General features: G+C 43.0%; 1 protein-coding gene across 3 annotated transcripts in view; it reads left to right on the forward strand.

Moving 5' to 3' along the window:
• Positions 1 to 280: 280 nt before the first annotated feature.
• Positions 281 to 27328, forward strand: part of ADCY7 (adenylate cyclase 7) — a 123539-nt gene continuing 96491 nt past the window's right edge. The window contains exon 1 of one of the 3 annotated variants that reach the window (XM_075940248.1): positions 281 to 416. The gene's annotated coding sequence lies outside the window, so the exon portion shown is untranslated. The other 2 variants (XM_006121142.3, XM_075940249.1) reach the window with 2 other exon arrangements.

Genomic DNA, 27328 nt, shown 5'->3' on the forward strand with positions numbered 1-27328 from the left:
CTGGTCCTTACTGGGGACAGCGCCCTGGGCGGTGGCTCCTAGGTTGCGCTGATGCGAGGTGCAAAGCCTGGAAAGAGGCTGCTCCGGTCCCTTCAAGCTCTCGCTGTCCCCCAGCAGCTCTGGGGTCCCTCGGCCATTCTCCACAGCGCTGCCTCGGGCGGGGGGCGCCACCTGTTCCTCTCCCCTCGGCCACTTTCCAGGGTCCAGCGGCCGCTCCCCTCGCCCACGGGCCCCGGCTGCTCTTCGCGCGCCCCGTGCACCCCGAGCTGTGCCCCTCGCCCGGCCCTGCCGCGCTCACCTGGCGGGAGGCGCCGCCGCTAGGGGGCAGGGAGCTGGCGGCGCCTTTCCGCCCCGGGGAGCCGCGGCTCTCCCAGGTCAGCCCGGCGTGAGCCTGGAGGCGCGCCCCGCCGCAGCCGGTGAGTGTGCGCCCCGGCGGCGGGAGAGGGTTCGCGGGGGGCCGCGTCCCGGGAGGCAGCGAGCGCCCCGCCGCTTTCGGGGGCGCAGGCAGGGAGGGGGGAGCAGGGCAGGCTCCGGAGCAGCCCGCGGCTCTCACTTCCTCCAGCCGGCTCCTGCCCGCGCCCTGGAGCCTCCCTGACCTCCCCGCGCCGGGCGCGGCAGGTGAGCTCCGCTTCGGGCCAGCGACGAGCAGGTTGGGCCAGCCCTCGGGAAGGGGCTTGCTGGCGCCGCGGGAAGGCTCTTTGCTAACCTCCGCCGCCGGAGCTGCGGGCTCCCTCTGTCTAGCCCCGCTCCTGTGTCTCTGGACGTCTAGTCCTCAGGGTGAGTTCGTTCATTTGGGGTAATGGGGGGAGTGGTAAGTCGGGCTCTCCTGCAGCGTGACCGCTCCGCATGGGAGTGGAGTCCGAGAGAGCTGTGCGTGGCTGGCCTCTTTCTTCCTTCCCCTGGTTCCTACGCGTTAAAGACAAGTTCTGGGCCGGGGTTTTCCAAACAGCCCCATCCTTAATTTTACCGCGGTGAGACGTCCCTCGTGGGGCAGTAAAGTTAAGCAAGTGTGTACTGTTTGGCGGGGGGGGAGACCTAGAAATAAGAGTCTGAGCTGACTTAAGTCAGAATCATTTTAAATTTCGTTCCAAGAGATGGAAACATTTGGGAATGACCTTCGTGCAAAATATGTTAAAACAGCTTATAGCTGAGCAGTAGCCCAGGCACACATGGGAGTCAGTGAGTCAAGCTGTCTCACTCGATGACAAATAGAGAAAACTGCACCCAAGGAATCTTAATAGAAATGGTGTAAGACTTGCCAGAACCTGTTTCTGAAGTCGATGCACTTGAGCTGGTGAATTATAGTAAAACCAATTTGTGATAAAAACGTGTGTGTGTGTGTGGGGAATATGATTGCAAACGGAAAACTAGAGTGAGCCAAATCATGCACTCCAATATGCCTGCTCAACTGCCTGTGAAGTCAGTGGGAATTTTATGTGTATGCTGGACAGCAGAAGTTGTCCTGTGAATTTAAATATTTTCTTAACATGAGAAATTCTCTGACCATAACCAGTGAATTGATGGGCCTTTCTCTGTAAAAGAGGTCAATGGCAGACAAACATCTCAGCTTCTGAGAGTGGAAGTGATGATTTAGCTCAGCTGGTAAATCTTACTTGGGTCAGGAAGTTCTAATAACATACTGACAATATCACACCTTTTGGTTCTGATCAATGATTCAGTGTGTGTGGAGGAGATTGGTGTGAACTGAATGGAGATTTTGAAATCTATGGCAGGTAGCTCTACAAACTATTTAGAAATCCCTTCTGGAAAGACTTACACAGGTGCTTAACATGAATGTACTGAGAGTAGTCCTATTGGAACTGCTTAACAGTGTGAAGCTAAACAGCTGTGTATATCTTTTCAGGATCAGGACCTTAGTAAATGTTGACTCATTTAAGATATAAATGACTTTCCATTAAAAGCAGTCTTGAGGGGAGAGAGCTTGTAAAATGTAATTAGTGGTGTAACAGTCAAAAAGCCTAGATGCTTGTGATAATAAAAATGTCTTGTTTTTGTAGATGTGAGGAGATGTGGTAAACTCTGGGGTTGATGACTGTTCCTTGCTTATACAGTCAAGATGATTGAAAACATAACTTACTGGACTTGTCTTTTGCACAGCGGAACAACACAAAGTCAGAAAGCTGTCTTAAGACTAGTGGAGTGTTTTGGGTGCTTTTTTCTAACATTTCTACATAATGTGGCCAGACATCACTGAAAGGGATATTAGGAAATCAGAGAGAAAACTTGCAAACATTTCTGACGAGATTGGTCAATGTTTGGTAGGCCAAAAGCATCATATGTCTGTGATTCACTTCTAATTTCAGAGGGAAAGTTTTACAGTATGGAGACTTATATGACAACTTGAACCTAATTACAGGATAAGAACTCTCCAAAATGTTTACCATTGCACTCAGACTCTATTATTGGTACTTTTTGTTTGTTTGAAATAAATCAAATACAATGTTTTTCAATTTCATAGTGTCATATAATTAACACTGAAGACAGTGACCTATCCAAAATCTATCTAGCCAAATGCTGTTATTTCATAAGTAGGTCTCTCTACACCACTATAATGTTCACAAGTTATTTAGAATCTATTGAGAAACCAGGACTTGATGAACAAGAGTGCTGACAACTGGAAAATATATTTGAGAACAATTTTGGAGGCTTTTAAAATAAATACTAACTGCAGGATCTGAATTTGGCTCAGTAAGAAAGATTCTGCTGTTTTCTAGGCAGCTGTTAATGCTAAAAACATTTAGACAATGTTTTATGATTAGTTATAGGAAAACAAGTATCCTCTCTTGTAACAGAACACTGCAAGATGAACAAGCATTGTGAAGATCATCGATTAGAAAGAGAAATAGTACCCCAGTTCTCTAGTTCAAAATATTGATGTCTACTGTAAAGAGGCAATATGACCTTATTAATACCAGTGCCAAAATACAAATTTTGAAAACCTACAGCTATTATAATAAAATATCTTTTGAAGGTAGAAATTGACAATATGGTAATATTCTTATTTATGTTTTGATAACATTTTAAGTAGTGAGAAATAGTACAGAAACTTTGCAAGAGACTTAAAATATGTCAAAAATCAAAATGCTTTTTATTTAAGGCATCCTGATTTATGAGTATTGGCTTATGAACTTTGTATTTGCTCTCTCTATTTCCTTTAAACAGAAGATTAGACTGGTGGTGTGTCTGCTGCTAAAACTCATAATGGATTACACTTTGGCTTCGTCTACACTGGCCCCTAAAAACGGAAAAGGGATGCAAATCAGGTAAGTCAGCATAGGGAAATCCGCGGGGGATTTAAATATCCCCTGCGGATTTAAATAAACATGTCCGCTGCTTTTTTTCCGGCTTGGGGAAAAGCCGGAAAAAAAGCGTCTATACTGGAGCGATCCTCCGGAATAAAGCCCTTTTCCGGAGGATCTCTTATTCCTACCTGAAAGTATATTTAAATCCCCCGCGGATTTCCCTATGCTGACTTACCTGATTTGCATCCCTTTTCCGGAATTTGTGGCCAGTCTAGATGTAGCCAGTGTGTGTGTAGTGACACAAGTGCTTGGGTTTTGAAGATGCTTACTATGTAGTGGTTGCCATATAAAGTCAACAGGGCCCAACAATCACCATACAGTGGCACGTGCGATACTGCAATTTTCCACTGTGCGCAGAATAGAAAAGAATGGCGATATCCACTGTCTGGCCATAGGAGGTTAATGCTGACTTATAATGGTTATCACAGTGCCTCATGTAGGATGTCAGAAGCTGCAGATCAGTGTTTCTCAGCCAGTGGTACGAGTACCCTTAGTATTACAGGTCAGACCTCCCAGATCAGGTCCCGATGGTGCGGATCAGTCCCAGATCCGGGATTTTTCTGGACCAAGAGAGGTCGTTTTCTGGCTCCCTTTACATCAGCCCCCTCCAGCTGGCCTCCCAGCCAGCTCCCCTCTCTCACTGGCTCCAGCTGCCCTGTCAGCCCCCATTGCAGCACTTGGCAGCCCAGCCCTCTGCCTCTGTGCACTGGGCTCCCGATATCCTACTGCCATGCGTGGGGCTCCTACTGCCCTGCTGGGAAGCCCCGGTGCTGCACGTTGGTCTCCTGCTGCCCTGCCAACCTTCAGGGCTGCCATGCACTAGCTTTCCACCAGGACAATCTGATCCTGGAACATCTGTGGTTAAGAGAGTTTCAACCTGTACAAGAATACATTAGTCTGTATGTATGTGCAAAGCTGTCTGTTGAAGTAAAGCTATATGTTAGTCTAGATTAGAAGATAAACACAATAAATAGGCATGCAAACAAGCTCTGAAGTGCCTGTACATCTGAATGTTCTGATGAATCTTATAGTCACTACGTACCCATTTAAAGATATTAGCAGATAACAGTTTAAATATTTGACACACTAAAATGGGAAGCAAGAGAAAAGCTGTACCAGAGTATGCTTCATAACACAAGGAAGTATTCAAAACTTAGAAAAAAACGAACAGGAGACAAGGATGAAGTTGAGTGTATACAAGATAAATGGTACACCAATTATTAAATGCAAATATAGGCTAATCGTTGGTCTACAACAGTACACTGTTTATTCAAATAAAAAGTTTTATTTGGAATCGTTTTCTTAAACTCAGAGAGGCATTGTGTTTTGTGTTCTGTTTTGGTTCTGCAGAAAACCACATTGAACAGAATTCAAAGCATTAATCTACAGAATACTTCCCTTGTCTTTCTGTTCACCAAAATAAACCCTAATATTTACCTTGAAAAATTAATAATTTTTGCACTGAGTTTTTTCTGATTTTGTTGTTGTGGTAATACCAACTGATAAATTCCACGAAAAAATATAAATAACATATAAAAATATAAATAACAAACTGAAAATGAAGAGCCCTGTATATGAGAAGCATTGCATATTAACTATGGAGATTTTCTGGCCTGCCTTAACTAGTATTGAAAATGGTTTGGTTATTGTGGAGATGTAACATCTGATAAAACCTTGATGCTTCCTTCTGGGTTGACATGGAGGTAGGATTTCTGAAGTAGGGTTATTTTTACCATCCACATGGGAATATGGAACCAAGGGAGAGAAAATGAATGGATATGCTCTGGTTAGGATTTTCAAAGGAGATTGTAATTGTTAAGTGCAAGTCATTGAGGCTTCTTCTGAAAAGAAGAATCCTAGTTACATGCACAGTGACTAATACTGCTTCTTTTATTTGTAACAGGAATTTGATACCTTTACTTTCACTGAGTTGCACCTTACTTCATGAATTTTATCAATGACTTTACTGTAGTACTTTTCAACATGGGTTAAGATATTAGATGCTGGCCCTTAGAGTAGTCCCATTTGAGGTCACATGAGGACTGGAGTCTCACTGAGCTAACCCAACTGTACCATTCCCTCTCCTTCCCTGAGAAGATGCCCATTCGTTGCTAACGTTCTTCAGGAAAGCCTATTTAAACTTCACAACTATAGTATATTTCATTTCAAGAACTGAGTATTTCAGGGATGATAAGTGTTTGACAGTAAATATTAATAAAAGAAATAAAGGGATCTGTTTTTTAAAAGATAAAATCTACAAAGATTCAAAATGATTATTTGCTAGGTTGACAGGATATTACAGCTGATAAGCTTGTATTTTTACCTGTTAGTCAAATCAGATCATAATATATTCAAATCAGGAAGTGCACTTTCATCTGTAGTTAAATAAATTTCAAAAACAGAGTATTTATAAGAGTACCATGAAACCCCCAAATCTAGTGTTCATTGATGCATACGTTTTGCTGTTTGAAATGGGGGGGGGGAGAGGAAATGTTTTGAGTATTTCAGAACTACTCAACAGGGTTCTTAAGGGAACATGCGTAGCAACATACTTTTAAAAATGCCTCATTGTTGCTTTTCCTGTGCATATAAGTGATACTGAAGTTATTAGATATTTATCATACTTGAATTTATTACTCTTATTGCTTAGTAACCATATTGTAGGAGTCTTTTTGCTCAAGAAAGCAATAAAATCTGTTTTAAGTTTAGATATTGTTTTAGATTTTAGATCCAAGCCTGCAAAGATTTATAATCTGCTTCATTTTGCACTAAGTGAATAATCTCCTTGACTTGATGTGTCCAAACTAAGCATGCCTATAAGTCTCTGTGTGATTGGGGACTTTTATTAGGAATATTATCTGTATTTTGAACCCCATCTTCAGATATATTGCTTATATTCTTTCTATCTGTCAATGTGTAAAGAATGGAGCTTTAAGTAGGCAGGTGAACAACTGTTAGCTGTACAATGACTTGGAAATATGTGGGAAATTGACGTAAATACATTACAAGCGCTCATCTATGAAATGTCAGAGTCCTTTATGCAGTGTTCTAGAGTTATGACTTAGCTGAAGCACTGTGTTCAGGTGGAATTTAACTTCAAAGTTAAACTGTTTAAAAAAACCCAATCACAATCCAGCTAAAGTTTATGGCGAGTTTCACAATTTATGAATATTATCCTAAATATTATCCTTTTCTCATTGTATTCCTTTGGTATACATGGTCATGCTAATTCTCTTCCAGAATATGATCTGAGGAAGTGGGTTTGGCCCATGAAAGCTCATCACTTATTAAACCATCTCGGGTTAGTCTTTAAAGTGGTGCATAGTTTTTCCTTTATCCTAAGTAATAAAAACTTTTTTTAAAAAGTGGCACAACATAAACTCAAGTGTGCAGTGCACTCTAAACTGATATTTCAAAATATTTCATATATTTTGTCTTATGTAACAAAAGACTGAGCTGTTGAACTTTAAAATTGAGCTGAGTAGGTTTTTGATTGGAATTTTATTAGGGTTGACTGTGTTATTCTGTTGAATTTGAGGAGTAAATTTCCTTTATTGAAACTTAAAATGAAAGCGGTTTAATGTACCTGAGGAAAAAGGAAAATATGAATCTGTAGGCTAGATCCTACAGTGAATGATAGAAACCTATGGCAATGCAGAGCCCTATTTAAATCACACGGGAGTATATTGCAGGATCAGGGCCTTGAACTGTAAATGAGCTATGAAAAATAGACTCTCTTCTGATTTGATAAAATACCGTGAGGTTTTTGTGATCTGATTTGGTACATGTGGTAATTCTTAGTTAATTTTCAGTCTGCTGTTGCCTTAGCTAAAAGAACAGAGCTACCCCTCTCTCTCCCACTTAATGACTCATTATGGTTAATTTCTTCATCACTTTGGAAGTTCATTGTTAAATTCCTATGGGAATTTGCACTTTTCTGTCACCGAAAAGTTCCACAATAGGTACTTCCTGAAATGTTTGGAGAAGGGGAGGTTTCTTACGTTTTTGGAACATACAGAATATAAGTGGAAAATAATAGCAGTGTTCCCATATATATTCCAGTAGAACGATCGAAAATTACCAGCTTATAATGGCTACGGATATCTGGAAAGCAGGCATTACTGTTACGATTAATATTTGTTTGTTTACATCTTTAAAAAAATTAACTCAAAATTGCAGACTATGCAGATAACGTGTACAAAACCAGAGGCCTGCGCCTTTTAAATCACCAATGGAGTGGTGCGTGGCACACTCCGAGTGGCTCTAAGAGTAGTGGGGGACAGGGGTGGTATGCTCCTGGTAGTGCTGAGGGCTGGCTGCCCCTGACTCTGTCCCTTTCACCCAAGGCCCTGCCCCTCTTGTCGAGGGGCCAGCATGGCTGTTGGCTCCTCTGGATGTGCCTGATGAACACACAGATGTGCGATAGATATAGTTGTTTTATTGAACAACGCTTCTAATACTTTTCACACATAGCTCACCAAGGTAAGTATCTCCATTTTAGGCATGAAAAGTTAAGTAACTTGCCTACAGTCTTGCATTGACGAATGACAGAGTCAGGATTAGAAATTCTCCCAAACCTCATTTCTTGCCAGGTCCACAGGATTGCTCTGTCTCAGAGCTTGGTAATGGAGTTAAGATACATGTGTTTATGTTGCAGGATATCCTCCAAACAGAAACCTCCTTTGTTTTCAATTGTTTTAATATAAACCCAAAGAAACATTCTCTTCCATAATAGTTAGCCATGGCAATTGCACTGTAGTATCACTGTGTTATATTGGAATCTTAATAGTTTACTGTGTATGGGTCTCTGTGATTTTTAGACACACAAAGCAACCTGATCCAAGGTACTGTTTCCTTAAGGGTCAGTGGCAAAAACTCTTCCCTCCCTGGGCTACTGTGCTCTGACGGCTGTCCCCCAAGTCAAGTGATGGCTGTGTTTCATTACTGCTATATGCATGTACAAGTAACTGCAAGGGAGGTCAGGATAAATATAATTATTATGCTATAACTAGAAATAAGGATCAAACATAATGTGTTGCTCTTAACCCACTTTTCTTACGTGAATAAATGATAAAGTCTTCTTGGTAAAAATATAACTAACAAAGGCCACCAAAATTATAATTAAACAGTTCAATAACTGTTGGGAACTAGTTGTTCCTGTATATCTGACTGTACACACTTCTGGCAGTGAAGAATCAATATTTCATTGAAGATTCCATATACTAAGAGTTTTATAGGGTGTATTTGCTGGTCATACTGAAGCAGCTTTCTGTACCCAGCTGATAATGAGAGGGTGAAGCTGCATCTGAAGTTGACCTTGATATGTATTCATTCTCACTCAGAGATATATTATGTATTACTTTTTGCTAAAAAAATAACATGGGGCCTTGTGTCACTTTGTTACAAGAGCCATGTAGATAACAGCTATAGAGCATGTGAATTGTACAATCCAGAGTTTTTTAATTTGCAAGATAAAACAACACTTTCTTCTAGGGAATCAGATTATGGTTTTGCCATTATTTGGATAGGACAGCATAGACTCTAGATGTACTGAACATGTTAAGGCTCTAAATCTTGTTACCCTTCCATGGTTCTAATGCAGAAACGGGCGGTATGCTCTGACAGGGTTTCATACCAGTGGTGCAGGCTCACTGTGCCTGGAAGTTAAGGGCATCTGGTGGTGGCATGGGGAGAGAGCTGTCCTAATGGGTCTTTGTTGTCATGAATCCACTGGATGTTGGCTCCTGTGGAGTGGGAGCACACCAACTGCAGGGCGGTGTTGCATGCTTAGGGCTGATGAAGGGTCTTTGAAATACTTCCACTGCTGCCCCTCAGCCAAAGTGGCAGGGGTGGACAGGATGTTTTCCTGCTATTGTGCAGAAGGCTAATGCAAAGCCTGGTCCCTTGGTCTATATGCTACTTCTGGGATGTGGCTTCAAATACTTACTACTAGCACATTTACCTGGCATTATTAGGGGCTCTGGGCAAAGAACTCGGGGCATGGGGGGTGTAGGAGTCAGTGTTGGGGGGGTGAGGAGGAGCTCAAAATGGGGCTGTATGTGTGTGTGTGTGTGTAGGGATGTACGTGTCATGAGCGTGGGGGACTGGAGTCCACCCCACCGACATTTGTGCCAGGGCTGCTTGCTCTTCCCCTTCCTGACCGTGTCAGGGAGTGAGAGCCAAGGGCACAGCTCGTCTTCCCCCCACACTCCCCAACCAGAATGAGGAATGAAGCAAAGTTGCACTCTCCCCTCGCTCCTTGACTAAACAGAACAGCCAGTAATGAACTGCGAGGACGGGGAAGGACTTCAGACCCACCTCTTGGCCACCCTAAAGGATGCCTCGGGAGGTGGGAAGCTTGGCAGTCCCAGATGGGGGATAAAGGAGGTGCCTCTAGCCAGCCCCTTTCATCTGACTGGTAATTGTTTCTTTTCTATATGGCTTGATGAGAAGCAATCCCATCCCAGGCACATCTCACCTTCCTGGCATCACCAAACCCTTACCCAGCTCTAAGTTATAGTAAGAGCAAACTGTATATCGAATTTGGTGGTCCTAGCTCTAACTGTTTAGGAGGAGTTTGTGAACAGACAGACAAACTCAAATATACAGTAGATACAGTATATTTCCTATAAATTTACTGAACAAATATCTCCTAAAATGGCTTGCCTACATTTCTTCAGACTTTCCAGAAAAAGTCTCCTGGGTCCGGGAACAAATGACAGGTCAAAAAAGTGTGTGTTGGGGTCAGAAACAGGGCATAAGTGTCTGAAAGAGCACAAAAGGTCAAACAGTGTAGCAGACTAAATCAAGAGCCACATAAGAAAAATAATACTTTCATGCACACCAACACTTCAGACTTTTTTCTACCGCTTGGAAGTGTAAATAAACTGAAAGGAGGTTGACTAAACAAGGCACTATCGTTTCCTCAGCTACATTGTGTTGTCAGGAACCCTGCCAGATGCCTCTAGGCAATATGCTGTGGCATCATTGAAATAGCAGAAAGTGCTAATGAGAGACATGTATCAACAACCTTTTACAGGTGTGTGAGTCACCATGGGACAGTCCAGAATTTACTGAGAGTGAAGAAATCCTCCAATGCACCCAAAAACACTCTGCATTTCTCTCAGATACTTAATATAAGCAGGAATGTATTATTTTAATTTTGTAAAAGGCTGGGGTTCAGCACCAAGAGCTTTCCATCTAATAATAGAAATATTAAGAACGTTTTGTGAAAATTACTTTAAGTGGAGAGGTCTTAGAGTACATATCTTGTGTCAGGAGCAGCCTTATCATAAGTGACTAAGATAGGCAGATAAACTTGGAAGGAGACTACATGTGACTGCTGACTATATTGATAGTGTTAATTTTTTCAAGTTCAAATGTTTGATGTAATGGTGTTTAACCCCTCCCGCTCTCCATGGGTTTTGCACTGTATTTCCTGGATTCTGGGAGTGCGTCATGTCCAAATTATTACTAGTTTTGTTTTTACATGGCATTTATTTTAGTTACGCTGGAAGCTTGTTTTCGGCAAACTCAGGTGAATGATCAGACCCCACCTAATGATGACTCACTTTAACTCAGACATACAGTTTCCATCCATATAACCTTTATGATGAAGGGAAAAAATAATGCCAATAAGATGGCAGAGTAATCCACAAAAGATTGGATAGTGGATACAGGCAAGCAGAAGTCGGAGTGCTGAATTAAGTCATTAGAGAACCTTGCCATTGACTTCATTTGGCTCTGATCAGGTTTTATGGCCTTGATTCTTCAAGATGTGGATTTCTTTGTGCAAGGTGCAAAACATAGTTAACTCCTCGTGCAGTCATTTAGACGGGAGGACACTCAGCACTGTGTACAGAATAAACATAACAGCTCACAGGATCAGGCCTTAAAGGAGGACTTTCACGCAGAAGCAAACTGCATTTGAAGGCAGAGAGAAGAGAGAAACTTATTGAGAGTAGTTGGTGGGTTGTGTGGTGTCGTGTCTCTTCCACAAAGATAGGGTTTAATAAGAAATGTATCGTAACAGCAAAATGCATGTCCAGCCTGATTTTTCCCCAGGTTGAGGGAGAGTTGGGATCTAGGATTTGGTTTTACAAGCCTGTGTATAGCTTAATAATGGCTGCTTGGTTTTGCACTTTAGCCTTATTTTATGATGGCTTTAATCTGTTGCCATGAAAATGACTGAAATTTTTCTGCATGGTCAGATAGGAGCAATGATATCTTGGCAATAAAGGTTTGTTCATACCACCAGCTTTATTATTTAGCAAATATGCAAAGAGAAATGTTGAAAAACATCTGACAGGTGCATATAATTGTTTAATTTTGATAGATTTGAAAGTTTTGTTCCAGGGTGAAAGTCCTTCTTTAAAACAGCTTTAAAAAAGGAAAATTAGATGGCTTGATTCAGGTACTGTTTATTTTAATCTAAGTAAATGTTTAGCATCTTGTTTTATTATTGGTACTTGAAGAATGGAATCTTTTCATAGGTAGCCGTGAAACATGACGGCTACGTCTAGACTGGACCCTTCTTCGGAAGAGGCATGCTAATTTCTAACTTTGGAATAGGGAAATCCGCGGGATTTAAATAAACATGGCCTCCGCTTTTTTTCCGGCTTGGGGAAAAGCCAGAAAAGAGCGTCCAGACTGGTGCGATCCTCCGGAATAAAGCCCTATTCCGGAGGATCTCTTATTCCTACTTGACTTGAAAGTAGGAATAAGAGATCCTCCGGAATAGGGCTTTATTCCGGAGGATCGCGCCAGTCTGGACGCTCTTTTCCGGCTTTTCCCCAAGCCGGAAAAAAAGCGACGGCCATGTTTATTTAAATCCCGCGGGGGATATTTAAATCCCCCGCGGATTTCCCTATTCCAAAGTTAGAAATTAGCATGCCTCTTCCGAAGAAGGGGCCAGTCTAGACGTAGCCGACCCGTGTGGTTCCTGACAGAACAATCTGTTAAGGGGCTGGCATTAGACTGAGACTACTTCTGTGAAATAAGGTGTTACAGGGTACTGGCATGATTCATTTTAGTTAAACAGCTGGGCAAGAGGTCAATGTGTATTAAGAGTGCACTTTTTTGACATAAAACAAGCATCTCTGACTGACTGCCTGACTCTCAATGGGAGGAAATGAGTTAATGAGAAAATGATTTCAAACAGTCAGTTTTACAATACAGGCAGTCCCCGAGTTACGCGGATCCGACTTACGTCGGATCCGCAGTTACGAACGGGGCACTTCCTCTCCCTGGTCTCGAGCAGACCAGGGAGAGGAAGCAAAGCGGCGGCGGAACGCGCGGCCAGCTGACAGCCCAGACGCGTCTGGGCTGTCAGCTGGCCGCGCGCTCCGCTCTGCTCCCCCCCCCCCCGTCTGCAGACCAGGGGGAGGGGGAGCAGAGCGGAGCAGAGCAGAGCGGCGGAACGCGCAGCCAGCTGACAGCCCAGACGCGTCTGGGCTGTCAGCTGGCCGCGCGTTCCGCCGCTCTGCTCCGCTCCGCTCCGCTCCCCCTCCCCCTCCCCCTGGTCTGCAGACCAGGGGGAGGGGGAGCAGAGCGGAGCGCGCGGCCAGCTGACAGCCCAGATGCGTCTGGGCTGTCAGCTGGCCGCGCGTTCTGCCGCTCTGCTCTGCTCCGCTCTGCTCCCCCTCCCCCTGGTCTGCAAACCATGGGGGGGGGGGGAAGCAGAGCGGAGCACGCGGCCAGCTGACAGCCCAGACGCGTCTGGGCTGTCAGCTGGCCGCGCGTTCCGCTGCTCTGCTCTACTCTGCTCCCTCTTCCCCTGGTCTGCAGACCTGGGGGACGGGGAGCAGAGCAGAGCAAAGCCACGGAGCCCGAGGGCAGCAGGATAACCACGGCGCGTCTGGGCTGTCCCGCTGCCCGCGTGTTCCGCCGCTTTGCTCCCCGTCCCCCTGGTCTACAGACCAGGGGGACGGGGAGCAAAGCAGAGCAAAGCCACGGAGCCTGAGGGCAGCAGGATAGCCACGGCGCGTCTGGGCTGTCCCGCTGCCCCCGTGCTCCGCGGCTTTGCTCCGGACGCCTGTGGTACAGCAGCTGGGGCGCTGCCGGTTGGTCCCGTAGCGCCGCTCTGGGTGCCACTGGACCAATCCAGCAGCACCCCAGCTGCTCTGCCCCAGGTGTCCCCTAGTCAGCAGCTGCTGAAAATGACCAGTGGCTGACTACAGGAAGCCCCTGCCCCGGGCTTCCTTGAATCAGCCGCTGATCAGTTTCAGCAGCAGCTGACTTGGGGATGCCTGGGGTTCTTAAGTTGAATCTGTATGTAAGTCAGAACTGGCGTCCAGATTCAGCCACTGTTGAAACTGATCAGTTTCAGCAGCGGCTGAATCTGGACGCCAGTTCCGACTTACATAAAGATTCAACTTAAGAACAAACCTACAGTCCCTATCTTGTACGTAACCCGGGGACTGCCTGTACATTAAAATGTTGGGCCTAATTTTCTTCCCCTGCTCCCTTCTGATGCTGTCTATGAAGGGGGTCTATGTTAGGCATACATGGGATGTGAGATCAGTATGTGGAAGAACAGAAACTGTCACATATTTATTTCCCCTTCTCTAAAACCCCTCTGTGGGTATGCTGGTCCAGAGAGGCCTGTTTGAACCAGCAGTAAGACCCTCTGAGCCCAACTGGAGGCAAACATCTTGTTTCTGTCTCCATTTTGGAATCAACACTGCTACAGCTCCCATCACTGATGGCTGAATTGAAGCTATGCCTTAGCACAGTGTCTCTTCCTTTCGGAAAGTGGAAACTAGATTTAAAGAAATTATTTTCCCTGAAATCAGCAAGATCTAAAAGTAACTTCAGAAGTTCATGAACTTGTTTAAGTTTGGCCTCTTGGGGTCCAAGATAGAGGTGCATGTGTGGACAGTGCTATGTTGGCAGGCGACTCTCCTGCTGACAAAGATACCGCCACTCATGACACTGGTTTTATTATGTTGACAGGACCGCTCTCTCCTTTCAACATAAAGTGGCTATGCAAGTGCTCTTAAGGGGCGCAGCTGTATCAGTACAGTGTTGCTGCTGTAAACTCGCTTGTGTAGACCGGGCCTCATTGAAGTCAATAGGAGCTGTTCATTTGCATGAAAAGGCACAACTGGTTCCCTTTAAAATAGCCTGGAAAAATAATTGTTTTTTTCTATGAGAAGTGGTGTATTGTATTTAGAGCCACACCTGCATGTTTTAGTAGTGATTCAAGTAAGTTTTACGTCTGCTGGCACTGCAGAAATATCACTCTGAACAAGTGAAGATGAACTGGATTTTATTCTGGCTCAAGTATCAGCTACAGAATTGTCAGCAAAATTCCAGTTCTTTTCATGGGTAAAAGAATTTGTGTATCTAAAACCTCCACTCTGTCTGTACAGCAGGAAATTAAATGTAAAAAATATTTCAGTGTAGCCTTTTTAAAATGATCTGCACATTTTTTTACAAGTTCCTGATGAGCATCCTGTTTCAGATTTAGTCATTTTTATTTTTTATTTTTAGATTGCACTCTGTTTAGCATTTGCAGAGTAACAGCTGCAATTCCTCCCTCCCTCCACCCCAAGAATAATACAAACAAAAAAACCCTCATCTCTTTATCCCACTACAGTGCCAAATTTGTTGGTTCACATTATGAAGCAGGTTAATGAAGTTAATTGTGCTTGTATGTAATGTTCATTTCTTCAGTGTTCTTTGCCTGCAAGCATCTGTTTTTTCTACATTTTGGAAAGTAATTACATTTAGGAATTACTCTGTGATTTAATTTATTTAAAAATGTACTTGGTGCAAACACCACTGTAACTTCTAAGAGAAATGGAAAGCAATTCAGTTATTTAAAAAAAATCAAAATGAGATGCAATAGACTATATTTATTTATAGTCCCACAAATGTGCATAGTGCTGGACAGACAAAAGATTGGTTCCCCGGAGAGTTTACACACTGTTACATAATTTATGTATTCAGAACTTGCTTAGCATTTCAGAACACCCTGTGGCAGTATGGGTGGTTAAGGGGATTAGCTGGATTATTCTGGTATGACTATGATGACTAGTGAGAGAGTCTCTATGTTGATATATAAATTGGTTTACACTGGACTTTCCAGAGAATGTGCTTTAGAATCTCAGAATTACAAGCACCTCGGGAATGGAGGTTGTTCCTAATTGTAACTCTGAACAAAACTTTTGCAACTGAACATTGACTTAAAGTTTCAAAACTGTATTATTATTGAGAAGAAAAATACGATTTCCCCTTTTTTTAGTAGTTTACATGTAACACAGTATTATGCTATATTTACTTTTAAAATATTTATTTTGTCTCTGCTGCTGCTTGATTTAGTACTTCCGTTTCCAAATGAGTTGTTGACTGGTCAGTTTGTATTTCTGGGGATAGTAACTCTGAGGTTCTACTGTCCTGAAGATGTTTGGGGAAATCGTAAGTGCTAGTGTTTCAGAGTTTCTTGTTAGATTAAACCACATTTGTGGATTGATTTATGATGGCCCTGACTTCTTTTGATATCAGTGTTTATAAACCATATTCAAACAGAGTTCAGATATGGTTGTAGACAAACTGGTGTATCAGATTAGCTCTAAACACTGTTTTGAACAAAGGCTTACTTTATTTTTTACAAAGCAGTGACCTGGAAGGAAAAACAGTTAAATTTCTGTATTAAAAAAAAATTAGTCAGGACCCCAAATCGTGAAATTGTCTAAAAAATCTCATGGATTTTAAAAAAAATGTTGGTACTGATTTGCTTTCTGATTTTTTTAAAAGCCTTTAAAGAATACTTGACCCTGGTTCAAGGTTTTCTGTATCACTACGAGAACTAGCAGGTTACCTTTTTTAAAGTAAAAATGTAATTTTCCCATAACCATACAGGAGCTGGTAGTTGGTGTGCTGTAAGACAATTACCACATATTGCAATACTTACTATAAAGTCATTAGAGTTTCCAGCACTGACTTTGTGAACAATGTTAATATATTTGTGTCCTTTCTTCATAGAGAAGACAACTGATTTGCAATACATTTGGGTGTGACACAATACCGGTACATCTTTTAGCATATGAAAATATCTATGCAAATATATACAACAAAAATGGTGCGTGAAATAGTAATATCTGGTGGGGGCCATATTCTCTATTTTCTGTAGCTTCTGATATGTATTTGTTTTAATACAGTTCCTCTTTTGTACTTGTAACATAACAGCTCACAAGTGGGAGTTGTTCATGAGTTTATCTGAGCTCTGAACAGGAACTGAGGCTGTGGCTTTTCATGGGTTGTGGTGCAGAAAAAAACCATCCGTTTGTATCAGCGAATGTTATGTCTTGCATTTTGCAGTAGTTCCTCCCAGAGTAGTGCTGCTTTTTTGGATTTACAAACCTGAAACAGTTAGGTTATAAAGCTGGAAAAGATTTCCATGCACTCTGTTTTCTTTAATGTAGTTTCTATCGAATCCTCTCTAGTGTCAGTGTCTTGTATCAAAGATAAGTGCAGCAGTTCCTCTCAGATTGTACTATGGAAGATCAGGCCTACTCCAAAATTCACAAGCCCACAGAGTGATAATGAAAAGGTAAAATGGGAATTACTTTCATGGTTTCCAGTGGGAGTAGTTCTGGAGCAAGGTGCTAGTCAATCTGCATAAAGCTAGGAGGATCAGAACTAGGGTGGCGTGAACAGAGGCTGCTCCGCAGCAGCGCCTGTCCATGGAGGTTCCCCCCAGGGAGCTGGAACCCCCCGCGAACAGAGGCTGCTGGACCCAGTGTGAGCAGGGACTGAGCAAGCCAGGCTCAGTGCTGGCTAGTGCCAGGTCCAGGAGCTACTTCTGCTGTGGCTCTGCAGCAGGGGCGGATATAGGGCAGGGTGAACGGGGCGGCCGCCCCAGGCCCCGCGCTTCAGAAAGCCCCGTGCATGCGCATGGCGTCACTGTGCATGCGCCGTGGCAAAGGGGGGGCCCTGTGGAATTATGCTGCCCGGGGCCCCGCAAAACGGTCATCTGCCCCTGCTCTGCAGTTTAAATGTAGTAGGAGCTAGGCTGCCTATGCACCTGGCTCTTACTACATTTAAACTGCAGAGTCACAGCAGGGGTAGCTCCTCCTGAGCACCTTGCCTTCCCTTATTGACTGATCATGTAGTCGATACAAATTGTATCGACCACATGGTTACCCAATTACCTGCCTCTTAACATCTTTAATCAGAACCTAAGGCTTGGAACTTGCATTGGATAGTGTGAGGTTGGATGTTGCCCCTATGAGGAGCTCTGTTGAAGTTAGTGGGACACTGGAGGAGTTCAGCAATAGCAGTTGCGTGCAGGATCAGAGCCTAAATGTCTGTTCCTCATAGTCACAAACCACATGCAGAGGCTGGAGTAGTAAAGTTATCTAGAGGTGTTTATAGCTGTGAACAAAAATGCCTTTAAAATGTCTGTGTATATATTACATTATTTCTTATTAACTAAAGTATTATTTGTATTATTATTTTCTGCTCACCTCATTCAGAGAACAAACTTGTCATATTTTCAAATATATTTCCCTTTGGGCTGAGATCCTGCATGGAAATACCAACACAAAAGGAGAGGTCTTTTTTCTTAATTAAACATTTTTTGTGAGGAAACAAAAATTAATATGAAAGTTGATTTGTTCCCTTAACTATAACATTTGCTACTGTAAGGTTTATATCTGTCAATCTTTAGTAATTCTGTATTCAGTCTGGATCACTACAGATGTTGATTTGTATCCATCATTATACAAGGTTATTTTTTAACCATGAAAACTATAGTGTGTCATCAGTATCTAGTTGTCCAAAATACATGCAGATATCCGTGTGGAAATACATCATAATCTTTTCTGCTCGGAGATGGGAGGTTGCAACACAGCTTTTGCTATCATGCTGTCTAGTAAGTAGGGGTTACATAAATCTGTTTTTGGAGTGGAGAATCGAGTTTGATTTTAGTTTATATATTTGATACCATTTCTAGATGTATAAAAATAAAGCTTTTACTTCAGATAGTGTTCTTTGCACTTAATATCCTGTACTTAAGTGATACAAGGAGTTTTACTGGTTTCTATAATATCATTGCTTTTATTAGTGTAATTTTTCAGATCTCGTGAATCTCCTTTTTGACTTCCGTCTCTATCTGTGTGAAAGAAAATATCAAACTTTGCTTGTTATTGAGCACATTCAGATATTCTTGTGGTTTGCTTTAAAATTAACACATAGCTTTAAAAGCATTGAGTGTTTTGTAATTTTTATATATAGTAAAACAAGTTTTGAAAGTCCAGTTGGATTTAATTTCCATAAAATATTTCCTATGCCTGCACACAAGAATTAGGGGTCACCGAATGAAATCAATAGATAGCAGGTTTAAAACAAACAAAAGGGCAGTAATTCTTCACACAATACATAGTCAGCCTCTGGAATTCCTTGCCGGAGGATCATGTGAAATCCAAGACTGTAACAAGGTTAAAAAAAGAGCTAGATACATTAATGGAGGATAGGTCCATCAATGGCTATTACCCCTGGTGCGCAGGAATGTTGTCCTTAGCCTCTGTTTGTCAGAAGCTAGGAATGGATGACACACAAGGCTTGGATCACTTGATGATTACCTGTTCTTTTCATTTCCTCTGGGCACATGGTATTGGCCGCTGTCAGAAGACAGAATTCTGGGCCAGTTGGACCTTTGGTTTGACCTAGTAGGGCCAGTCTTATATTCTTTAATGTGTACTCCTAAACAAACCTTCATGAAGTAAGAGTAGCATGTGTGTATGCATTTGTGTGTCTGTAACAAATGGTAAGCACTTTCAGTCACTTGAAGAGCCAGTCAGAAATTAATGACAAAATAACAAACTATGGAAATGAAAACTTCCTTAGTCGTTCATGGGATCCACCTATTTTCTGATCTGCTTTATGCTCTGCTGTTGTAGGATGGTTTTAAAATAATGTTCAAGAAATAAAATGCTGAGACCTTGATTTATGAGTTTACAGCATTCTTTAGTATGAGTAATTAGGTATGTAGTTTTAACCTGTTTGATGTTCAGTTAGGCAGAAGAGTTAGGTAATTGAGGATTGCATACGGATTACTTTTGTCCTTCCTCTAGAGCACTGGGCATGGGCTTCTGGCAGAAGCAGGATGGTCTGAAACACCTATGAGTATGGGATTTGTCATACTGAATACCATAGTTTCTTCTTGAATTGTAAATGTTTGCCTTTGAGTCATCAATTTTCATTTAGCTATTACTGAATTTTCTTATACAGTTTGTCAGAGGTTGTGATTAATCTAATTTAAGTAGAACATTCAAGGGATGCTATCAACTTGAATATTACATTTCCCTCTGAAAACTTTTGCATTCATAGGGGAGGGTGCGGGGGGGGGGGGAGGAGAGAGAGTTCAAAACAAATTACATTTCAATCTGATGGAACTATAAATGACATCTCTTACTACACTGTGAAGTAAATGTAAAATTCTTGTAACTTGATGCTCACTTAGGGATGCTATATAAATGCTATATGTTTTGAAATGATGTTTAAACCATTGATGATTTCTACTTTGTGGGCAAAACTTCCATTAACGTATATGAGAGCATAATATAGACCAGCATTTCACAAATGTGGCCACCAGGGGCTTTTCTTGTGGCTCAGCTTCCAGGGCTGTGATGGGAAGGGGGGCAAAGTAGCAGCCCTGCCTTTTCCTGCTCCTTTTGGATGTACCACCTTGGTGTTGGTTGTAGGAGATGCAATGTGGAAGGAGTAGGCAGTCGGTGACTTCCCTGTGTTCCCAGGGATATTGGGCTTAGGCTTTGGGCTCCAGCCTGAGGATAGCAGGGGTTTGGGCAGTAGTCCTGGGCTCTGCCTGCGCAATGGCAGGCCCCAGGCTCTTACTGCGCAGCTTCAGGATCTGTCCCTGGGCCTCAACCCCCAGTTGTGAGGCTTTGGGCTTTGGACTCCAGACCCCTGCTGCTTCCTTCTGGCCCCTCTGTCTCTCTCACCCCTGCATCCAATGCTCTATTTGTCTCCAGGCTTGCCAGAGGTGAGTGAGTCTGCTGTGAAAAGTAATATTTGTACGTTTTGATAATATCACTTTTCAGAACAGACTTCCTAGCTAGCAATAAATAAATTACAATGATTTGGACGTGTCTATGTGCACATGTATTTGTTCTTCCTAAAGTAAATGAAAGTATTTTAGGAAAAAATGTGTCAGAGCGGCCATCAGCAAGTGTTGGTGGCCACACTCTGAGGCTGCGAAAAGCTTTGTCCTGAGGACCCCATAGACCCTTTGGAACAGTACTGTTTAACTCAATCTTGCAAAATATCTTTGAGATTCTTTATCAGGGATCTCTGCTCTCTCCTCTCCCCCCCCCTGAAATTCATATACTTCTGAATTAGGGCTGTTCATGAGGGGAGGAAGGGAGGGAGGAGGGAATAGTGGCAGTTGCCCTGGGGCCCAGCGATTTTTAAAAGAGCCCAAGGCTCTGGGCTGTTGCAGCAGTGGTGGCTCAAACCCTGGGCTATTTCAATCACTTCCAGAGCCCTGCGCGGTGCCATCCGTGTAGTGCTGAGGGCTGGGTGGAGGAGGCGCAGTGCTGGCTGCCTTTCACCTCATCCCTTCAACCTGGGGCCCCGCCCCTTCCAGGGTGCCCAGAGCTGAGTCCCACCCCTCTCCCCATTGCCCAGTAACTGGTGAAGTCTGTCATCAGCTCTCTGGAATGCAACTCATGGGCAGTTTAACAACACATACCATCATACTGCAGTTCAGGGCTGGAAGTGAGGCGCACTCTCTACTTGAATTGAAAGTGTTATTTTAGTTAGGCAGAAGAGAGCAAGCATTATGTAGAGATGAAAACATAAACCTAGCAGTCAGGAGATTTAAGTTCTGTTCCTGCTGTGACTTAAGGCAAATTAGCCTCTTTGTACCCATGTTTCCTCGTCTAAAAACTGGGGACACTAATTCTCCTTGTACCAAAGGAGTCTTATAAGTCTTTATTCGCTGATCTTTGGGATATCTGGATGGAGACAGAAGGTGTCATAGAAATCAAAATATAATAATTTGCGGGAGGTAGAATTTGTCCAACACACTGGCCTCATGTTCTTATTCTTTGTGAAAAGTAACATGTTTTTTTAAAGTTAAAAAACAAGAAATGGTCTGGTAGCACTTTATAGACTAACATGAGCTTTCGTGGGCACAGCCCACTTCCTCAGATGACCAGAGTGGTCACAAGTGGTCAGGTTAAATCCCAGCTTTATGTTCTGTGTGGAAGTCCCATCCTACAATAGCACTGTATCTTGGGGCTGATTCAGTACCAATTCAGAGGGAAGAGAGGCTGCTCAGTGTAGAATGATGACATCATTCTGATTCTGCCTCCCAGATTGGATTATCCTCATTCACTTCCCCAGCTATCACAAACTGAGGACAAACTATTCTCCATTCAAGAGCTCCCGCTGTTCACTCCCCCTTTCTGTGTTGCATATATTCATCAGACTCTGTAGCTTGTTTTCAAGGCTGTATGCTGGGATTTTTCATTTGTGTCTGCTGTTTCTTTCCCCCTCCCTTTTCCATCACCATTTAAGTTACTTTTTCTTTGTTTGGCCCGGCTATCACCTTTCTCTGAGCCATTGAGCTCAGCTTCATTTTAACTCATCATTTTTGCACATGTCCTTGTGTCAGTATACTGTAGAGGCCATTAATTATTTTTGTGCTGAGTTAAAATAGGGAATTGCAGAACTACCCTGGTTGCATGCTTGGCAAATTCATAATACTGGAGTTTTCTCAGGAGTGTGGGAGGCTGGTCCTTGTTGCTGGTTCTTGTTTAGCAGCTTTTGGAACAGTATCTGTCTCACAGGGCAAACCAGGCCTGAGGATACGGTAGGCGGATTCTCTTGGAACAAATAAACTGAGGGGGAAGTAACAAGGGTTTCTCTTCAAATTTCTGTTAAATTAATACATTCAAATCACAAGCTTCATTTCTCACTTTATCATTGAATCAATATCCATTCACCATACTTTGAATATTTCCTTAATTGAGTGTCTATAAAAATGGAAACTCTCTCTCTCCACAAGAAGGCTGCTTTAGTGTATATTTGAACAATATGATTGCCCTTTGTAAAGGGATGAATTATTGATGATGATTCATGTGGGGGCCAGAATTGTATCTAGAGGAGTTGTGGCTACTTTGTCATAAGGTTGAAGGAAAGTCCAAATTGTATTCCTTGCTCCAAGCTACCCACACATTCTATTAAATTGTACTGATTTGCTTTGCTGTTGCAAAACCAAACTTTGTTTTCCAAAGCACTGTGTAATAAAACTCAACTGACGGCTCTGACATGCTGCTTGTTCTGTAGGTAAATTCCCCCACTCTTGATGTCAACAGGAGAGCTGGATGCACAGTAGGGATAACAGAGTATCAGTCAACAGCCTTTGTGCAGAATGTTCAAATTGTTGTTTCACATGGCATTTTAAAGGCCAGAATTGTGTTTCATGAATTTTCCTGAAATGATAATTTGAATGATTCAAAGTAAAAGAAATCAAAATGTACGCCAATGGAATTAATTGAGATGTCAAAAATGTTTACTGTAGTGTTAAGAACAATCTAAATGATCTGGGCATAAAAGATAATTATTTGAACTTCTATACCTCTCCAAAGTGTCTGAAGAACAAACCTGCTGACAGGGAAGAGTTCTGGTGGGGATAATTGTCCTGGGGCCTGGTGAGTCAAAGGGGCCGGGGCTCCCGGCCGCCGCCCCTGCCCCTTTAAATTGCCTCCAGAGCACCACTCCGCACACACTGTGCACTTCTAAGAGCTGGGGGTAGCAGTGCTTGGACTGGCTGCCTTGGCCCCATCCCTTCCTCATGAGATCCCTGTTTGGTTTGAATATCCTCTTGAACCTTGCCAATTAGATGTATTAGTTCGTTCGTTGTCTTTCTGGTTTCTTTTGTTCGGTGGTCCGGAGGCCTTCTGAAACTTGACTGTTTTTTGTTTTGTTTATTTTTAAGTAGCTTCTATGCTATCATTAAGGATTTTACTTGCTTTTCTTTTGATTTTAGGGCCTTTTATACTATCCTCATTTTTTAGAAATCTTCCTTTTTTAAGTCATTACTCTTACTTTTAGGTACTTGTCTCCCCCTAAGAAGTTGAACCTGATTATTTATATTGTGGACTCTATTACTTCTTCAGTTATCTCCTGTATGTTGTTTAGGACTAACTAGAAAATAGCTTCTCCTTGTGCACGCTAGAACTAGCTAATACAAGAAGCAATCACTTAAAATGTCAGGAAAGGTTTTCACAAAATTCTGCTGCTGTTTCACTTGCCCAATTTATAGATATGTAGACAGATATGTGAGGTTGAATGTAAAGGCAAGAAACTAAATAGTTCAAGGACTTCAAATGGAGCAAAAAACAGAAAGGAAGAAAAGAAGATATTGAAGGTTTGGTGAGTTAAAACAAATGGGAGTTGGCTTGCTCCATAATGCTATGATTTGGTCCTTTTTAAAATAGCTTAAATTGTAGAATGTGATGGTCCATTGACTTCTCTTGTTCTTTCTCAGGCATGTATGGCATTTATAGAGCAACGTTCTATAGATGCAATCCGTAAGCCATCTCAAGCCCTCCTCTGTGACATTGTTGGTATCATCCATTTCACCTCTGAATCCATATATTGGGCACCGCATGATGATGTGTTCAATGGCTTGTATGTTCTCACCGCAGTCACATGAAGGTTATTCTTTGTTTTTTCCACTTGCACATCAAGTAAAAGCATCTTCTGTGATGGTTCAGATGGAGTTTGATGTGGTCCAAAGCCTGTGTGGCAGGTTACTGGGAAGGTGGCTTGTGCTCCTAAAGTCTGGAAAACTTGCAGATGACTTCTCTATGATAGTTCAGTCTCCCTGTTGAGTAGCATCTACAAGGTCATAGTGTGTGTGGTTCTGAACTGAATTGTGCCACCCAAGGAGCAAACTATTTTCCATCCACACACAAATTGCTGCAATCAGCCCAAATCCCAACAAAAACTCAAGACTGGTACTACTTTCATTGATTTACCACTGGAATATGACACAGTCTGGTGTCACCAGGAGCTAGCGTACAAGCATATAATACCACCCTGGCTTCTGTCTAATTACTACTTCTTGAAGGATGACATCAACAATCCTGCCTGTTCCCAAGTTGTCGGCAAATCCAGCTCTGTGAGTTAAGTCCAGACACCCAGACTTTTCCCCTCTGGTTTGTCACCCCTGAAGGTATGAAGCCTGCCCACAATGAACAGTTCACTTTGGCGCACACAGTTTGCACAATGGGGACCTGCTTGAGGTAAAAATAAACAAAAAAGTGTATTTAATTGAATAATAACAGATTCAAAGATGAAATACTAAGGGAAGCAAACAGGGAAGTTACACAGCAAATAAACCTGAAGGCACAATCTGGCTTCACGCATTCATATTCGCTAAATTCCCTTTCCTAATACAAGTTACTTATTGCCTCTGTATAGTTTCCCAGGGTACTCTGTCCAGGAGAGGATCCAATGCTTCATGGAAAGCACTCTGCTTAGGTGCTGGCCTCAGTTTCTGGATAGCCTTTTCATGTCAAATCCCTTCTTTTGTAGCTGAGTTTGTAAATGTTTTTACCTTTCTTTCTCACACTGTGGTAGTTCTAGTTACACAGGAGATGGGAGCTTCATTCACTGGGTTTTTCTTTTCAGTTTCAAGTCCTTTCAATGTTTTTCCTTTACCATTAGTGGTCCACTGCTGTCTGTCCCTGTCTAGACAATGTTCAGTTCTTGGAGCTGGTTTCATGTAAAGAACTGGTCTGGGCAGTGCCTTCCAAGCTGGTTTGCCTGACCACACTGTTGTGAGGTGATGCTGCAGTTGTCCTGTGTTAGAATTACAATTTCCTACACCTATATACATGCTGCGACAGAGCTCCGGCTTTGCTGTGTGGATCCTGCGCTTCTTGTGAGTTAACACTTTCCCCAGAGGCCTGCTGTGACCCTCAGTGTGGCCTTTCTCCCTTTACTGGAGACAAGAGGTCACAGTCTCCTGAGCCATCTTCATTATAGGCCAGTCAACAGATCTGGGGTGAAACCCCTCCTTAGATCCAGCCTCCCCTCTCAGGGGTACTCTCTGTAATGGTATAGGGAGGTTTGGGAGAAACACAGGCCCACCATCTACACTGGTGTCAGGGCTGTTCCCCACTCTGGCACTCTGAGTGCAGAATTTGGGCGCCTGCAAGAGACTTTAAAAATACCTTGGTTCTTTAGGCTTTGCTTACAAAAACTCCCCAGAATCACAGTTTTACTCTTACTGGGAGATAGGCTGCCACCATCAAATGTCCAACTCCTTCTTTTAAAATGCAAGAAGAAGCACTTGACCTTCTTCCAGAGGAGTATCCCAAGCTCTCTTACCACAAGGGAGCTTGAAAAAGAAAACAGAAAACAAACTGCAATCCCTAGTAGCTGACCTCTTAGCCTAGGCAGGCACATCTAGGACAAAGAATCATCCAGGACACAAAATCAAATCATTCCCTTAAAAAAGGTGATTTTATTAACAAAACAAAAAGTTACGCCTGATAAAGCATACTTGCTTGTTAGTTGTTACAAAGCAACCGAGAAAAAAACAGATTAAAAAACAGAGAAGAATGGTATCTCTGGCACAGCTTAGGTATAGTGAATGGGGCGGGGGGGCACATGGATTTCACACAGAGAAGTTTAACCAAACAGCAAAATAAAAAAAAATGCCCTAATTGTGACTTACCATACATTTCTCTATCTATTCACGATATGTACCAATCTGTACTTCAAGGCCCAGTCCATTCCCATACTCAATATTTCTTGTAGTCATGGTAATTAAATTTGATTACTTCATCTTGCTTCCTCCGGCACCTAACTTAGAACTCACACAAAGAGAGCAGGCAGCAGTTATATATTTACAATTTAAATTTCAGCATTGTGTCCCATTGGTTCTTCTGGCTCCCTGCCAACACCTTTAGTTACCTGCATTTAATTCTTTAGTCCAGGGGTTCCCAAACTTTTTGACACAGGGACTAGTAAATCCATTCACGAACTTTTGGAGGACTGGTAACGTTCATTTGCATATTCATTAATCAAATGTTGAATATTCAAACAAGTTGTTTCTGGTCCTCCCAAAGCCCCCAGTGCCAGCTTTAGCAAAGCTTTTGATATGGTCACCCACAATATCTTTGCCAGCAAGTTAAGGAATATGGATTGGATAAATGGAGAGTAAGACAGACAGAAAGTTGGTTAGACCAGGGTTTCCCAAACTTTTTACTTTAGTTGGAACCTTTTTATTTTTTCAGTACTGTTTTTTGCAGCCCCAAAATATAAACTCATAAAAAACAAACTGAGAAAATACCAGACATATAGCATGTCTGGTATTTTCTCATTAGGTAAGTTGTATTATTAGTAGATGTATCAGTTTGTAGTTTCGAACTGCCTGGCTGGTAAATGTGCTCAGGCTGCATGAGTGTGTCTACCAGCCAGACAGTTCACAATTACTCAAGGATGTGTGTGTGTGTGTGGGGGGGCACAATAGAATCCCCGGGCCGGACTCGCTCGTGCTTTACGGGGGAGGGAGGGAAGGGGAGCAGTGTCCCGAGATCTGCATATGGCTAGGTCACTCCCGCTCTCTCCCTCCTCCCCCCCCCCCCCCCCCCGCTCCCGCTGCTGCGACTCTGGCAAGCCCCACTTCCCCCAACCTCCTCCCGGACAGCCAGTTCTCCCCTGCTTCTCTTCCCAATCTCCCTTGGCCAGCCCCACTGGCCCACATCCAGCCCTGCTTCCGGCGGCCACTTCTTCCCACCCCCCATCTTCCCTGGCCAGCTTCCTGCCCCCGACCTCGCGCCCCCCTCCCTCCCCGGCAGCCCTGCTTCTGCCCGTCCACCAATCTCTCCCATCCGGCTCCAATGCCCCAGGCAAGCCCTGTTTCTGGTGGCTGCTTCTCCCCTACTCCTCCTCCCAATCTCCCCCGTCCAACTCTGTTTCCCCCAGCTGTCCCCCCTCCCCCAATTTCCCTGGCCTGC

The sequence above is a fragment of the Pelodiscus sinensis genome, chromosome 12 (genome assembly GCF_049634645.1).
Source record: "Pelodiscus sinensis isolate JC-2024 chromosome 12, ASM4963464v1, whole genome shotgun sequence".
NCBI lineage: Eukaryota > Metazoa > Chordata > Testudines > Trionychidae > Pelodiscus > Pelodiscus sinensis.